The following is a 17217-nucleotide window of genomic DNA, read 5'->3' on the forward strand; positions in this document are numbered from 1 at the left end:
CTCCAAGTTGCCAGTGTCAATACTTTTTGATGCCTGTGAAGCTGCAAATGGGTCATGGACTTCTACTAGACCATGTGGTAGCCCATCATGGGAAAGAGAATATAGGCTCCAGCATAAATATATGTGCTGGGGGACCACCTGGAGCAGTTGCCAGGAATGCACTTACTGGAACTGCATAGCCTGGGCAACCTGGAATAAGGGAGACAAAACAGCTGTCCTTCAAAAGGGTACGGCCCCTCCAGACTGTCAGACTAAAGCTTGTAACCCAGTTAATTTCACTATTTTCAATTCCAGTGAGCCCAAATGGAAGAAGGGTTTCAAAATAAGCATTCGCATTGATGGAAGAGGTCTTGACCCTGGAACTGTGCTACATTTCCAGAGAATCACATTTGTACTCCAAGCTGCCTCTCACAGGGTCTTTCATTCCTTTTATGAAGAGATAAGAAACACCCCACCTCCCATTCCAGCCACAACTAAGAACTTGTTCTTAGCCCTGGCAGAAACTATTGCACAAACTCTCAAGGTCTCCTCTTGTTATGTATGTGGGGGAACAAACACAGGAGACCACTGGCAAGCCAGAGAACTGAACCCATAATGAGACTCATAATGAGACTACATGCCCCAGCTCACCAATGGGGTATGGCTCTTCAGAACTGCTATTATAGGGAAAAATTGTCTTGTGAGGTGGGGAGGATGGTTTAATGTTTCAGTTGGAAGCCTAACATGTTTAGGCCTAAGGTTTTATAATCTGACTGCCCCAAAGACTCAATGGTGGTCATCCTCCAACCTCTCAGAGCCCAAGCCTAATCCCCTGTCTAACTTTTCCCACCTCCTACAAGCACAGGAAGATATCAGTGCTAATATCCAATGGTGGGCACCAAAGGGATTATATTGGATTTGTGGAAAAATGGCCTATTCCATACTCTCCCCCATTGGGCTGGGGCATGTGTACTGGGAACAATCAGACCTTCCTTCTTCCTGCTCCCGCTATCACTAGGGGAGCAACTGGGAGTGCCTATATACAGGGCACAGGGTGCCCAGAGAGACCAGAGGTCTCTCCAAATTGGAGACTGGAAAGATGATGAATGGCCCCCAGAACAGATAATTCAATATTGTGGGCCTGCCCCTGGGCAGAGGATGGCTCTTGGGGATATTGCACCCCTATCTATATGCTGAACCGCATCATCAGACTACAGGCAGTTTTGGAACTTATAACAAATGACACTGTAAGGGCCTTGACTATATTGGCCCAACAACAAACTAAAATGTGCAGTGCAATCTACCAAAATCGCTTGGCCTTGGATTATTTACTTGCTTCTGAAGGAGGGGTTTGTGGAAAATTTAACTTAAGTAATTGCTGTCTACAAATAGATGACACTGGAAAGGTGATAGAAGAAATTGCTGACCGCATGACTAAACTAGCCCATGTGCCTGTACAAACTTAGAAAGGATGGGATACAGACAGTCTCTTAGGTAAATGGTTCTCTTGGTTGGGAGAAATTAAGACAATGGTTGGAATAATCATGGTTATACTCGCAGGGTGCCTACTTATTCCCTGCCTTGTACCTCTCCTGATAAATGTTATAAAAGGTTTTATAAGAACCATGGTTGAAAGAAAAACAGCCTCCCACCTGCTACTTATCAGAGGCTACCAAATGGTTATGACTGATGTTGATCTCTAAAGGGTGCAGATGCACCATAAACATCAAGAGGGGGGAATGAAATAGAGTTTTAACTAAAGAACAACCCCCCCCCACCTTGGCTAAGACGGCAGCTGCAAGCCTTTCCAGCTATTCTCATCACTATACCACCCTTCTTGTAATAATGTAACAACTGTGTGCCCTATGTCCAAGCCAGCAGCCTTGCTAATCATGTACCCAACATTGCTTATCAGTTCTGCTTTGGTAAGGTTGCTTGCTCAGTTTCTTAGGGAGGAACACTGTCTGCTTGGGGATGGGCGGGGGAGGTCCAGGATGCTTACATGGGAAAATCAAGACCTTGTAGTGTATGAAAGTTACTGAGAACAAAGACCTGGTGCTCAGACTCTGGAGGTGACTCCTCTGAGCCCGCACCAGTGCTGAATAAACCTTGCTTTTCCATATCTCTGACTGCTGTTTGTCTCCTTCCACTGCCACGGTTTTTATGGTTTCTGCAACACATTCACTTGGTTGCACAGCAGAAATCAGCACAATATTGTAAACTAATTATACATTAATTTAAAAAATAACATAAAATTACCTGCTATATCTGGTGTCATCTACAACAATGAAAGAAGCACACATCTAGTAGATCTTTCTGGATTTTGGAGGCAATTTATTCCATATTTGAGTGTGTTCCTATGGCTCATGTACCAAAGGACCCTAGAAGCTTCTAGTTTGGAGTGTAGCCCACAACAAGAGAGGGTTCTGCATCAGGTCCAGGCTACTGTGCAAGCTGCTCTATCAGCTGGTCCATATGTTCCTCTAGAACCAATGGTACTCAATGTGTCCATGGCAGATAGGAATGCTATTTGAAACCTTTGGCCAAGCTCTTTAAGATGATTATATTTCAAGCCCTTAGGATTTTGGAGAAAGCACCTTTCATCCTCTGTAGATATATACTCTTCTTTTTAACAGTGACTCTTTGCCTGCCACTGGGCCTCAGTAGACAATGAACACTTGAATATTATTCAGTGAGTTACAATAAACATGTTACCTATTATGAACTGGTATTATATGACCAAAATGTTAAAATAGGAATTCTTCTTGTGGCCCAGTGGATATGAACCCAACTAGTATTCACATCCTTGGCCTCATTCAGAGGTTTAAGGATCCAGCATTGTAGTGAGCTCTGGTGTAGTTCACAGATGTAGCTCAGATCTAGCTTTGCTATGACTGTGGCATAGGCCTGCAGTTATAGTTCTGACTTGCTCCCTAGCCTGGGAACTTCCATATGCCTCATGTGGGTCCCTAAAAAAATGTTAAAAATATTTTCCTTAAAGACATATATGAATTAAAATTAAATTAAAATAAAAACATAATGTTAGATATTTATTCTACATTTCATGTTTCTTTAGTTTATTTCTAATATGAAATTTCAACTTGTCATGCTACTATGGCAAAAAGATTTTTTTGACATTGTTGGTGGATCAATATTGATAGTAATAGATTTTTTGTGTTTGTTTTCTTTTACTGAAAGTTTCTAATGTGTCTATTTGAAATCTTTAATTTTTTAATGTTTTATTAATGCATAGCTAAAGCATAATAAAAAGTGTATATCAGAAGCTCATAATTTGACATAGTTTATATGTGTATACACCGGTGAAGCCAAGATGAACACTTCTATCATACCTCAAAATGTTCTCATGCTCTCCTTTTTCCCCATTTCCCAAGCCTCAAAAATAATGATATTGAAATTTAATTCCATTGTGGCCAGAGAATATATTCCGTGTTATATTTTAATATTATTTTTTAATTAGTGCTGTTTTTGGTCTATTTTGTTGAATATTTCCTTTAAAAGATGCACATGGGAAGTTCCCATCATGGCTCAGTGCTTAACAAATCCAACTAGGAACCATGATGTTGTGGATTTGATCCATGGCCTTGCTCAGTGGGTTAAGGATCCTGGTTGCCATGAGCTATGGTGTAGGTGCCATATGTGGCTCAGATCCCAAATTGCTGTGGCTCTGGAGTAGGCCAGCAGCTACAGCTCAGGTTAAACCCCTAGCCTTGGAACCTCCATATGCCAGGGGTGCAGCCCTAGAAAAGACAAAAAGACAAAAAAAAAATGCACATGGCATTGTGTTGTGAACTGCAGACTAAAAATTTTAGGTCATGCACTTTGACTCTCACTTTCAGTATCTAATAATGTGTGTGATTTGTGTCTTTTTTTTTTTTTTTGACTTTTTGCTATTTCTTTGGGCCACTCCCGCAGCATATGGAAGTTCCCAGGCTAGGGGTTGAATCGGAGCTGTAGCCACTGGCCTACGCCAGAGCCACAGCAACACGGGATCTGAGCCACGTCTGCAACCTACACCACAGCTCATGGCAACGTGGGATCTTTAACCCACTGAGCAAGGGCAGGGACCAAACCCACAACCTCATGATTCCTAGTCGGATTCGTTAACCACTGTGCCACGTCAGGAATTCCCGAGATTTGTGTCATTGTATGATTGCTGATGACATTCAAATTGTGATCTTGAGTACTCAGCAAAGAGACTTATTTCAGAGGAGACTCAGGTTGGGAACGAAATGTCCATATATAAAGCAGTTCAAAAATCTACTATGTATGAGTATTCCAAAACAACTAAAATGAACATTGTAAAATAGAAAGAGATTGGTACAATTTTTATGTATAAGAGTAATATATAATATAGGGAACAATAGAGACACCTGAATCACAGATCCCCAAACCCTTTAAGTATAACTTTGTAAATCTATTTGAATTTGATAACATCTTTATATCATTTGTATATGAGCTTTGTTTTTTGTTCTAGTGCTCTTTCATTGTCAGAAGTCTAGATTGGATTTTTGACAAAGGGATGGAAAGATTTCCATTGTTGAAGAGGATAATTTGGAATGATGAAGTGCTATTAATGTTCTCTTAGCCAAAGTACGCACATAGATAAATTGAGTCAGTCTATAAAAGATGATAAAAAAATGGATACAAGAAGAAATGATGTATAGGGGCCTTTATTATATAGATATAACATGATTTTCTAATGATTCCATAAATTTCTATTATAATAAATAATATTTATTAAAATATTTCTCAACATGAACTTCATTTGCTTTCTTTGCTTAGAAAAATAGTACAGCCATAAGCATTATAATACACATAAGTTATTTGTATTACTACTTTTTTACACTTATATCCTTATGCATTTATCCACTTTTTTTTCCTGTGAGGGAGCCACTTAGTAGTTAGCCTATAGCATCTAAGAGTGTTTTGTTTCTTTAATAATGTTATGGTAGTGTATAGAAAGGCATTAATACAATATAAAAATGGCATAATTTCAATCACAGAACATCCTGCCTGTCACATCGTCTGGTTTAGTTACACATTTCTATACACTAGTTTACTGTTGGAGGGATTCATCTTTAAATTAAAACATTGCCAAATAAATGAACACTTCAGCTTTAAATCTGAGGACATAAGGCTCTACTAAAAGGAAACTACATCACTATCTTATTAAAAATTTCAAAACATTGCTGAAAAGTAGATTTCAATTAGGACTACATACAAATTAAATATTTGAAAGAATAATATGTATTATTTCAAATGTCTCACAATGCTGATAAATTTGGAAGAAATTTCCTCATTGCCTTTCTCACATCTTTGTTCCACAAACTTTATAACATAGGATTAAATGCTGGGGTCAAAACTGTATAAAAAAGAGAGAGTAGTTTATCTATTTTATCTATTCCTTCATAATAATTTGATTTAGGTTTTAAATAGGTGACAGTGGCTGATCCATAGAATACAAGTACAACTATGATATAGGAGAGCAAGTGGAAAAGGCTTTGGTTCATCCTGATTTTTATGGCAACTTCAAGATAGTGGCAATAATTCTGATATATAACCCAAGAATCAACATAAAAGGAAGAGTGACAAATAATGTAGCAAATCTATAGACCATCATCTCATTCACAAATATGTCTCCACAAGCCAGCTTCAATAATGGGGGCATATCACAGAAGAAGTAATTGATTTGGTTAGAACCATAAAAGGGCAGAGAGAAGATGTGACATGTTTGTCCTATCTGGACTGGAGCTCCACTGATCCATGAGGCAACAAATGGCTGGACATAGACCTTGAGGTTCATGATTAGAGGGTAGTGTAGAGGGTTACAAATGGCCACTTAGCAGTCATAGGCCATCACAGCAAGAAGGAAACACTCTGTGACTCCCAGCATAAGGAAGAAACCACATTTGTGTAGCACAGGTTAAAAAAGAAATAGTTCCTTTCTAGGTTCAAAGGTCCATGAACTTCCTGGAAATAGTGACAGATACATAATGGATTTCTAGGAAGGAAAAATTACTGAGGAAAAAATACATGGGGGTCTGAAGAGTAGCATCTACATTTGTTATTAGAATAATGATGCTATTCTCCCATAGGATAATAAAATAAATGACTAAGAAAACCCTAAAAACAGACCAGTGAAATTGGGGGATATCAGCAAAGTCCAAGAGAACAAATTCCATCATTATAGTAAGATTTGTTTCTGTAATTTTCAAATTATTTTCTCTCTGTGGATTTACATTTCTTGACTGCATTTTCTTCTTTTATAATTGGATTGAGACATGGGCTTTCATTGTAGTAAATTCTTACTTTGTCACTCTTGTGTTCTGTGACTCTGGGAGATCTGATGTGAAAGCAGAAGCTATAAACTCATCTGCAGAAAAAATAAATTCAATAAATAAATTGCTTAAATTATGTTCCATGTTAGATCTGCAATTTAATTACACCAATATGAGCCCTATTCCTAGATATTTTAATTTAAATTGTGGTATGAGAAAAGAGTATTCAGATGACTTTTTTTGGTCAAAACTCAAATTCGACCATTACTTGACCACTTCCATGATTTTCTTTATCAATTATTCTGGTCCATAACATAATATCTATCCTATAACATCTAATGCAATGTTCTACTGACTATTTATATATCTTTTATACCCTTGACATTAAATGCAGTGATTCAATCTGAAAAGAACATAGCACAAGGCTCTGTCCAATATGTTACTCCATAGATGCTTCTGAATTAAATTAAAAATAGACATTACAATTAAATTTAGAAGTGAGAAAGGATTATTTTAAGAACATAAAAGCCAATTTTTAAATTTTCTTCTCCCTTTAATTTTCCAAAAATATTCTTTTTAATTTTTTGAATTAAACTAGATCACATTGCTGAAAAAACACAACTTTTGGCTTTAACTAATTTTAATGCTAATAATATTTGGGATAATGTTTTATTTCAAGCCAAAATTAAATTTCCTAAGAAAAAGTTAAATTGATAAATTGTAGGAAGAACTAGAGAAACAACCCCCAAGCTGGAAAGGCAGCTATGTGCCTGTCAGAGACACAAGACATATCATGAACTCAATGTGCCACAGTGGGAACTCCAGAACCTGTGAATTTTTACATTTAAATAATTTCTTGCAGATCATAAATGGTGAAAAGTCCATCAAAAAGACCAATTATAAGTATTCTACAAGGTTAGTTTCATGTGCTATTATTACTTTTGTCTCTAAATATTTAATCTTTTATTTCCCTAACCAAGATTACTTCATAAATAATCCCTATTTTTGAAAATCTAATGGAAATAAAGAATGATTGGATAAAACATCCATAAATTTGGTAATTTCTACTTAATTACATACTCATTCTTGAGTAATCTTAGAGCATGATTACTTACAAAGTATCCTAATATATTCTAACTCTAAACTTGATCTACCATTTAACCTTAACTTCATTAACACAAAATTTAGTTCAGTAAACTAACCAAACAGTAACAGGAATGAAGGGATTTTTCCTAGTAATTACATTCCATAGAGTCTTCTTTACTTCCTTATTCCTGAGGCTGTAGATCAGAGGGATCAGTACGGGGATCACCACTGTGTAAAACATGGAAGCTAGTTTGCCCTGATTCAGGAAGTTGCTGGAAGTAGGTCTAAGAGAAGTATAGATGGCAGTGGAATAGAACAGAAAAATAGCTGTAAGGTGAGAGGCACAAGTTGAAAATATTTGTGCCTCCCCTCCCTTAAATGCATATGAAATATGGAGAAGAGAATGTAGGAGTAGGAGGTGAGGGTCAACAGCAGAGTCCCAACCATATTCACATCAGCAAAAGTGGAAAATATGCTTTCATTCAGGTGTGTGTCAGAACATGACAGTTTAAAAATTGGAGGGATGACAGAAGTGATGGATGACATTGCACCTGCAGAATGGCAAGCTGCTTATGTAACTTGTATTAAACTTGGAGTTCAACAGTCCAGCAGTAAGAGCCATGCCTGCCATTTTTTTATATGCAAACTGTCCTGGACATATTCTGGGTGTAAAGTAGAGAGTTGCATTTGGCCATATAATGGTCATAGGCCATTCATTCAAAAAGATGCATTCTGTTGTGGCAAAGGCTATAAAGAAAACATCTGCAGGAAGCACCTGGCAAAGGAGATGCTTTTCTTTTCTGATAATAAGTCTACCAGCATCTTTGTGTTGATACTGGATGAGTAACAAACATCCACAAAGGACAGTTAGCCAGGAAGAAATACATGGGTTTGTGAAGGTGAGAATCCATCCTGATTAATAGGATCACTCCAACATTCCCCCAAACTGTAAGTGCCTAAATTACACACAAACGGAAAGCATAAAGAGGGTAAACTGTAGCTCCAGTGTGTCTGCTAATTCTAACAGCAAGTAAAGTATCATTTCTTCTGGCCATTTTTTACAAATATAGTGTGCCTATATTTACTTTGGGTGTAAATATTTTATCATCTAAAGTTCATAAGAAAGGTAGAAATGTTAATGATGTTAATCACATAGAAAAAATTCTAGGATAATAGAGCATAGTAAATAGAATGACTGAAGTAAGAAGAAAATTAGTGGACAAAAGAATAAGCATTGGGATTTATTAAGCAATTATCTGTATTGAATCTGGGTTGTACGACTCTAAAATCACTGATGTTAAGTCCACATATTTCCCTTCTGTGTCTGCAAATGCAATACATAACTTCTATTCTATTCCTTCTAGTTCACATCCAAAATTCAAAGTAGAACTATCCTTGAAATCTTTCTCATTCTCCCAACAGGTATGTGTATTTAACTCAAATGCATTTATTCTTATCTTCAAGACCATTCTTTATACTCCTCAACTCCAAAATCCATGCATTGCTGCTCCAAAATCAAAAGCAGCAAAAATAGCCCATTTTAGATAACTGATATTTTGACATCCATAATGATTTTCAGAATATTTTTGAAATGTTTTTAACAGTGAACCAACAACGTTCTCATTACAAAATACACTATCAAAAAAATGCTATCAAATTAATGCCACAGTAGCACTAGCAGACACTGTACCTGTGCAAGGCAGTGAATGACAGCACCAGATACCAAAAACATCTTCCCAGGTCTTACTTGTGTAGCCTTTTCTTTTTCTTTTTATTAGATTCACTGATAAATCAGTTGAGATGTAAAAAAAAAAATGGAGAAGAAAATTTTCATCTGTTCAATGAAATGAAAATACTGAAAAATCATGATATATATTTGTAAAAACTTGAGACACATTCTGGGTAAATACCCATGCTGCCCTTTTATTTTGTTTTCCTTAAAGAAGATTGGGGAACCATGAGGACTAGATTATAGGTTTTAATTGAAGAATCATTTCTCTAAATATGGAAATTTCAGTCTCAAAATGAAATGAATATAATCACATGGAATCAAACATTACGTGGGACTTGCAACATAAAGGAGTTCTTAATCTCTAAGGTAATCTCAGTTATTTCAAAGATTTTGGCCAAAATTTAAAAAATAATAATAATTTCAATTGGCTATTGACTTACAACTTTCTTTGTAACTTTATCTTATTCCAAAAAGGTACATAGCCCACTACCAAGTTATTATTCTTCCCTGTATGTGCATGTGTGTGTGTGTGTGTGTGTGTGTGTGTGTGTGTGTGTGTGTATACCCCTCCCTTGTCTGTGTAAATTTAACCTCCAATCCAGCTCATGAGAATTGGATGTTAATTACATCTATTGTTTTAAAAAATATGATACCTTGAGCAATTAAGACAATATGTAAGAAAATATAAGTTTTTTTAATATCATTTCAGAAGTAATGTTGGTTGAATTGTCTGTGATTCTGATCTTACAAGGAGATGAAACACCTTGTAGCAGTGGCTGAGGGGAACATTCCTAGAATGGGGGTCAGCACTGACAGAGGATTGCTTCCTAAGCTTCAATGCTGCAGTCCCATGGTACACATGACACATGGAAACCGGGGTCACTCAGGAAGAGATGCAGGTTCAGACCCCACCTGTGGTAGGAGAGGGATGGCCACAACAACCATTGACTATGAGAAATGTTTCAAAAAACATTGACTATGAGAAATGTTTCAAAAATGCCTTCATCTTTAAGGGAGAACTGTCAGAATTCTGCTTTGTGGGATTATTTATCCCTTGGGTAAGTGTCCTGTCCTCTGAAATTGGAAATGTCACCCAAGAAGCAGAAGCTAATATACCAGCCCTGTGGTATTTGTAATACGCTTGAGGTGGAAAATGAAACAATGGGAGAAAAGTGACTGTATCAGTCTATCCCAAGAAAACTAATTTGAACTACACCTAATTTGAATTATAGGTTCTACAAAGTGGAATAATCTTGCTATTATAGGAAGAGTTAGCAAGAAATATTTGGTATAAAATCAGGAATACCTGGTTCTCTAGAGACTGTTCCTGGGACAGTGGTAGCAGCTTTCTGCCAGATTTAATATATTATGAAATCTATTTGGAAGAGATAACAAATGTACCATTTACAGAATGCTTTTTAAATAAATTTTATTGAAGTATAGTTGACTTACACAGAATTCTTAACTGAAGCACAACACTGCTGCTCAGAATTTTCATAGGAACATGGAGACAAAGACTAAATCCAAAGAGCTAGTTACTAAAGATAGTTGGCAATACTTCTTACTTTTTAAGTTGGTAATTTGTGGACAAATAAGCTCAGCCAATTCTATGATAAATGTTCAGATAAAGATAAATTCTCAGGACAATTTCCTAAAGAGGTTGGGGGACAAGCCACACAACACCATCCCCTGCACAGATTAGGGAAACCTGATTAGTGATCATTTCTGTAGTTTCTACAACCCTTTGGTTAATGTGGCACTTAGGCTATCTTCCCACTAGTTGGCATGCAATTCAAATATTAGCCTAAGTCCAGTTCCTTCATATTTCACCCAGAAATTTTGTAGATTTGCTTGTCATCAGAAAATTGACAAACTGATGGCTAGACTCTCCAAAAAGAGGAGAGACAAAGCCAAAATAAACAAAGTAAGAAACAAAAAAGGAGGAATCTCAATAGATACTGCAGAAATGCAAAAAATCACAAGAGAATACTATAAACAATTATATGCCAACAAATTTGACAACCTAGATGAAATGGAAAACTTTCTAGAGACTTACAGCCTGCCAAAACTGAATCAAGAAGAAATAGGTCAACTGAACAGACCAATCACAAGAAATGAAATTTAATATCTAATAAAAATACTGCCTACAAACAAAAGTCCAGGACCAGATGTGTTCACAGGCAAATTCTAACAAATGTGCAAAGAATAACTTATACCCATCCTTCTTAAACTTTTTCTAAAGGCTGAAGAAGGAACTCTCCCAAAGACATTCTATGAAACCACCAGAACCCTAATTCCAAAATTGAAGATACCACCAAAAAAGAAAACTATAGGCCAATATCTTTGAATAATATAGATGCAAAAATTTTCTACAAAATTTTAGCCAACCAAATACAACAACATATAAAAAAGATCATATGCCACAACCAAGTGGGATTCATCCCAGGTTCAAAAGAATGGTTCAACATATGCAAATCAATCAATGTCATACAATACATTAACAAAAGAAAAGTTAAAAACCACATGATCAACTCAATCAGTCCAGGAAAAAGCATTTTGCAAAATCCAACATCCATTCATGACCATAACTCTTACCAAAGTGGGTATAGAGGGCAAGTACCTTAACATAATATAAGACATTTATGACAAACCCACAGCAAATATAATACTCAATGGAGAAGAGCTGAAAAAAATCCCTATAAAATCTGGAACAAGACAAGGATGGCCAATCTCACCATTTTTATTCAACATAGTATTGGGAGTACTAGACACAGCTATCAGAAAAACAAAATACAACATATCCAAATTTTAAGATAAGAGGAAATATTTTCACTGTATGCAGATGGCATGATACTATATATAGAAAACCCTAAGGACTCCACAAAAAAATGCTCAAACTGGCAATGAATTAAGTAAAGTATCAAGATACAAGATTAACATTCAGAAATCAATTGCATTTCTGTATACTAACAATGAAATATTAGAAAAGGAATACAAAAATGCAAGACCTTATAAAACCACACCCCCCAAAATTAAATACCTTGGAATAAACATAAACAAGGAGATGAAATACATGTTCTGATAAACTATAAAATATTAATCAAGGAAAATAAGAGGATTCAAAGAAATGGAAACATATTTCATGCTCCTTGGTTGGAAGAATTAATATCATAAAAATGGCCATACTACCTGAAGCAATCTACAGATTCCTTGCAATCCCTATCAAATTACCCATGACTTTTTTCACAGAACTATAACAAATTATCCAAAAATTTATATGGGACCATAAAAGACACAGAATTGCCAAAGCAATTCTGAGGATAAAAAACCAAGCAGGAGGGATCACTCTCCCAGACTCCAGGCAATATTACAAAGCCACAGTCATCAAGATAGTGTGGTACTTGTACCAAAACAGACAGATAAACCAATAAAACAGAATAGAGAACACAGAAATAAACCCAGACACCTATGGTCAATTAATCTTTGACAAAGGAGGCAATAATATAAGATGGGGAAAAAAGATAGTCTTTTCAGCAAGTGATGCTGCGAAAACTGGACAGCTTCTATTAATGCTGAAAAATGTGGGTTTTCATTGAGAAAATATGATGCTTTGTCACTTAAGGAACTATCACTGAGACACAGGCCAAAGCCAGTGAGGTGGGCCGTAAGTTCTGGGAAAAGACTAGAATTTGGTTCATGCTGGAGCCACTGCTGGCCCTGAAGAACAATGTGTGGAAGATCCCATGCTATGACCCCGAGCCCATGGAGAAGCTGAAGAGAGCCCTAGCATGCAGTGCTGGCTCAGAGATGGAAACCCAGCTCCAAGTCTCCTGGGACAGCATCCTTAACACTGAGTGGACTGGGTGCTTGTGGATTGTGGGTTCTTCATGGAGGGGTGTTCCTATGATCAATTGGGGTCAGCAGAAGACCCCCCACAAGTAGCTTACAGGGATGGTCAGCACAAATTACTAGAACTTTCCCAAAACCAGAGAATGAACACCAATATCCAGAGAAACATATTTTGTACAATAATGACTAATGAAAGATTTTTGGACATGTTTGAGAAACTTCTGAAGCTTGGACTTAAGGATTATCAGGATAGAGAAATCATTCATGTCCTTGTGGACTGTTGCCTTTGGTAAAAGACATACAACCCTTTCTACACCTTCCTGGTGGGCAATTTCTGTGACCACAAGAGGAGTTTTCAGGTGACTTTACAATTCAGTGTATAGAACAAATTTCTGGACTTAGAAAATTTGCCAGTCACTAATTTCTCTAATTTGGTTCATTTGCTTGCCCATTTGTTGAAAACAAAATCACTATCATTTTCTATCTTAAAGGTCATTGAATTCAGTGAATTGGACAAACCCAGGGTCCACCTTTTGTGAAAAGTGTTAATACACTCTGTTAATGGAAATAGAAGTTGAAGACCTTGGTTTAATTTTTGCAAGGGGGTCCAACAAGCCTGTGCTGGGCCTGTTGATGGAGGGCTTGAAGCTGTTCATTGGCTACTTCCTGATGAAAGGTGGTCAGGTGCTGGGGAGAACCAGTGCCTAAGAGGCCAGAGAGCTGGAGCTGTGGGAGAGAGCAGAGCTGAGCACTAGGGCTCTGCAGGGTGGGGCTTCCCTAATGATGTAGTCTGGGGCCCAGGGAAGGGGGCCTGCCTGAGACTACTGTGTGTACAGCTTGGTGGAGCTATGGCACAGTCTCTTGTACTTAAAATAGTATATTCTGGTCAAGGCTATATGTATTTTGTGTTTTGAGCCATTTTAAAATAACTAATCTCTAGGAGGAGGGAGAGAGGGAGGGAGAGGCAGGCCCTGGGCCTGATTCCTTAAGTGATGAGACTGGGCAGGGGTGTGCCAGTTTCTCATGGTTTTCATAGATCAAATAGGCCTCTAGATAGTATAGTTATAAAGAAATTGATGTGTTTTTATCTTTTTTATATATTGGTTAAAAGTTTAGAAACCATCTTTTAAACATGCCTGGTGTTTCATTTATCATTCCAAGTATCTGGGCTATAGTGTTTGGAGAAGCCTTGGGAGCAGGGGATTGGGGGAGTTCATCATAACTCACCTATAGCTCTGATATGGTCAAGGCCCTCTTCCCTGTTTGTGTCTGTCTCTCACACTTCTTGACGCCAGGTTTATATGCACTTTCCTGAATGACCTCAAAGTCACCTAGCAGGTACTGGCCAATTAGTGAGTGAGGTTTGCTGATCTGGGCTCTGGGAAGTATAGATGTGCATAGAGAAAAACCACCTGGGGGGTGAGTGTTTCATCTTGTGAAACACCTGACCACCAAACACATAATGGATCAGCACAAAGAAGTAAAAAGTGCTCCTATATTTAACCATTTGCCACAAATTCACAAAGGTCTAGTTTTTCCTATGTTAGCATATGATTCTCTCTCCTAAATACTAAGGACCTGATTTAAATGTCACCATCAGTTGAAAAAGTCACCTGGATGTGAGTGTAGTATAATGAGCTCTATAGATGCTCGTGAACCAGGAGTGTGTGCACTAAACCTCAGTCTGGCTTTCCTGCAGAAGATAAACTTCTGTAGATGGAGTCCCATTTTTATGTCATCTTTTATTATTAAAACATTAAAAAAAAGTCTTTCTCCTTGCCATGGAATTTATTGGTGACTTAATTCATTGCCTAGGTTTTACATTTATTATATGGTAGGTCATCAAAAAATATTCCCTCTATAGGTGTGAAACCTCCCTTTTACAACAAAATATCATGGGTTTCCACATAGTAACTATACTTTCAACTAGTTGACCTAAAGCTACTGTGAATTAAGAATTTCTTAAATATATAGGTTTGTAATTTATTACAATAATTCACATTTGAAAAATATTTCAGAATGCTTAGACAATCATTGCTTGGTGTATATATGAATTTTTGGACTTAATTATGATGCAGGTTGAGAACAATGTACACATTTTGAAAAAAGCTGTCTTTGGGGGATTTATCATTAAACTAGGGGCATAAGAAACTTTTAATGCACTAAAATGTGTTATTAATGTCTATTTTATATATTTTTAGAGTGCCAGTGCAAGGCGTTTTTAAAGAAGAGGCTTGTTGCTAGTCAAAACACTGCACTTTATCTTTTCATTTTCAGGATGTTGCCTTATCACGTGGTTTAGGCTGCACAGTATAAACAGTCTCCTTCCCTCACTCCCTCTTTGCCCCCACACAGAGAGAAGGCAGATAGGCAGAGGATTCTTGTTGGCAAATATGGGTGAAATTTGTACAGATGAGTATTTTTATAACTTTTTCTCTGTTTTAAATTTTTTTCAAAATAAATGGGTTTTTTTTTTTTTGGCTTTTTTAATGGCCACACCCACAACTTCTGGAAGTTCCCAGGCTAGGGATTGAAGCTGAGCTGTAGCTGCAGGCCTACACCACAGCCATAGCAAGGCATGATTCAAGCTGTGTCTGCAACCTACACCACAGCTCACAGCAACTCTGGATCCTTAACCCACTGAGCAAGGCCAGGAATTGAACCTGCATCCACATGGATTCTAGTTGGGTTCATTAACTACTGCACTATGAAGGGAACTACCCTCAAAATAAAGAATTTTTATAAAGCACACACCAAAAAATATGGAGGACATGGATGAACCTAGAGATTATCATACTGAATGAACTAACCCAAAGACAAATATCATATATCATATCTATGTGGAATCTAATTTAAAAATAGTACAAAACAACTTTTTTATAAAATAGGGACAAATTCACAGATTTCAAAACCAATCTATGGTCACCAGAAGTGAAACCACTGGGGAGAAGGAAGAATTGGGAGGGCAGGAATAACATTCACACTACTGTATAAAGAGGATTATTAATGAGAATCTACTATATAGCAAAGGAAAATATACTCAATTGTTTGTAATAACCTGTATGAGGAAAAAAGAATGGATATATTTATATGTATATCTGATTCATTTCATTGTAAACCTGAAATTAATACATTTTAACTCAACCATACTCCAAAAAAAGTTAAAATAACAAAAATAAATTTAAAAAATATAGAGTACTTGTAGCAATCAAGTGAGTTCAATCATGTTGCTCTAATTCTTTACCTAAGAGGATCATTTTCTGCTGGGGATTATACATTTCTAATTGCAAGTGCCTAAGCTGGTGACAGCAAATACAACCATAATAAAGTAAAAACAAATATACAGACAAAATAAAATTATACCCCATGTACTTTTATATATTTTAAATAATGCAACGTAAAAATCCCAAAGGCTAATGCTATAAAGTAGTTGCTAATTTTGTCCTTGAAGACCAGAAATTCCCATCATCTAGTGTGATATGTCAGTTTTAAGCTATACTGATTATTTGAGACTAATGTTAGAAATTAACTCATGAACCTGAGTGTCATGGTTCCTGTGTTTGACTTATTTCTGACCTCACTGACAATGTCATCAATAAGTTATCTTTTGATGTTGTCTACCTCGCATGACATGCTCGCTCTCCCCCACTCCACACTGTATGTCAGTAGCATTCTATATGTACAGAGATCGGGCACAAAATGACTTATTTATTTCATTTTTTGCAATGAAAGCTTTTGAGAAATGGTGTCATTTGGAGAACAGTAATCATTTTTTGTGTTTGTAAAAATATTTCAGTACAAAACACACTGACTAAAAATGTTAAAAGAAGTATTTGTGGTTATGATTTTATAAAAAAAAATATTATTTTCACAATAATTTTTAATATAAGAATATTTCAGGTAAAATTATTCTATGTCATATTTGGTTGAATATGAAATTTTGGTTTGTATATGTATGTCAAGTGTGAGAAGTAAAAAAGTAGAATTCCCTTTTATATTTTTTTCTTCAGTCTGTTTTGCCACATGGGCTATTTTGAATATATCTGAGCATTTTATGTTTACTTTTTATTTTCACCAAAGTTTTATTTCTTTCCCTGTGGTGTAAATTTATTTTAAATCTAAGATAACAGCTAGTCCAAAAAAATGTTGATAAACAGGTGGGTAAAATGTGGCAAAAATTTATAAAACTTTTAACAGTTGAAGAAAAGATATCAGTGACAAGGAAGATGATTTACCTGACTCTTGACAACCATCCAAGAAATGATTCCTCAA

General features: G+C 36.5%; 2 pseudogenes; one reads left to right on the top strand and one right to left on the bottom strand.

The window, feature by feature from the left end:
• Nucleotides 1-5264: 5264 nt before the first annotated feature.
• Nucleotides 5265-6254, bottom strand: LOC106504621 (annotated as a pseudogene).
• Nucleotides 6255-7887: 1633 nt separating this feature from the next.
• On the top strand, nt 7888-13734 carry LOC102161499 (annotated as a pseudogene).
• The last annotated feature ends 3483 nt before the right edge of the window (nt 13735-17217 follow it).

The sequence above is a fragment of the Sus scrofa genome, unplaced genomic scaffold, assembly GCF_000003025.6.
Source record: "Sus scrofa isolate TJ Tabasco breed Duroc unplaced genomic scaffold, Sscrofa11.1 Contig26, whole genome shotgun sequence".
NCBI classification, from domain to species: domain Eukaryota; kingdom Metazoa; phylum Chordata; class Mammalia; order Artiodactyla; family Suidae; genus Sus; species Sus scrofa.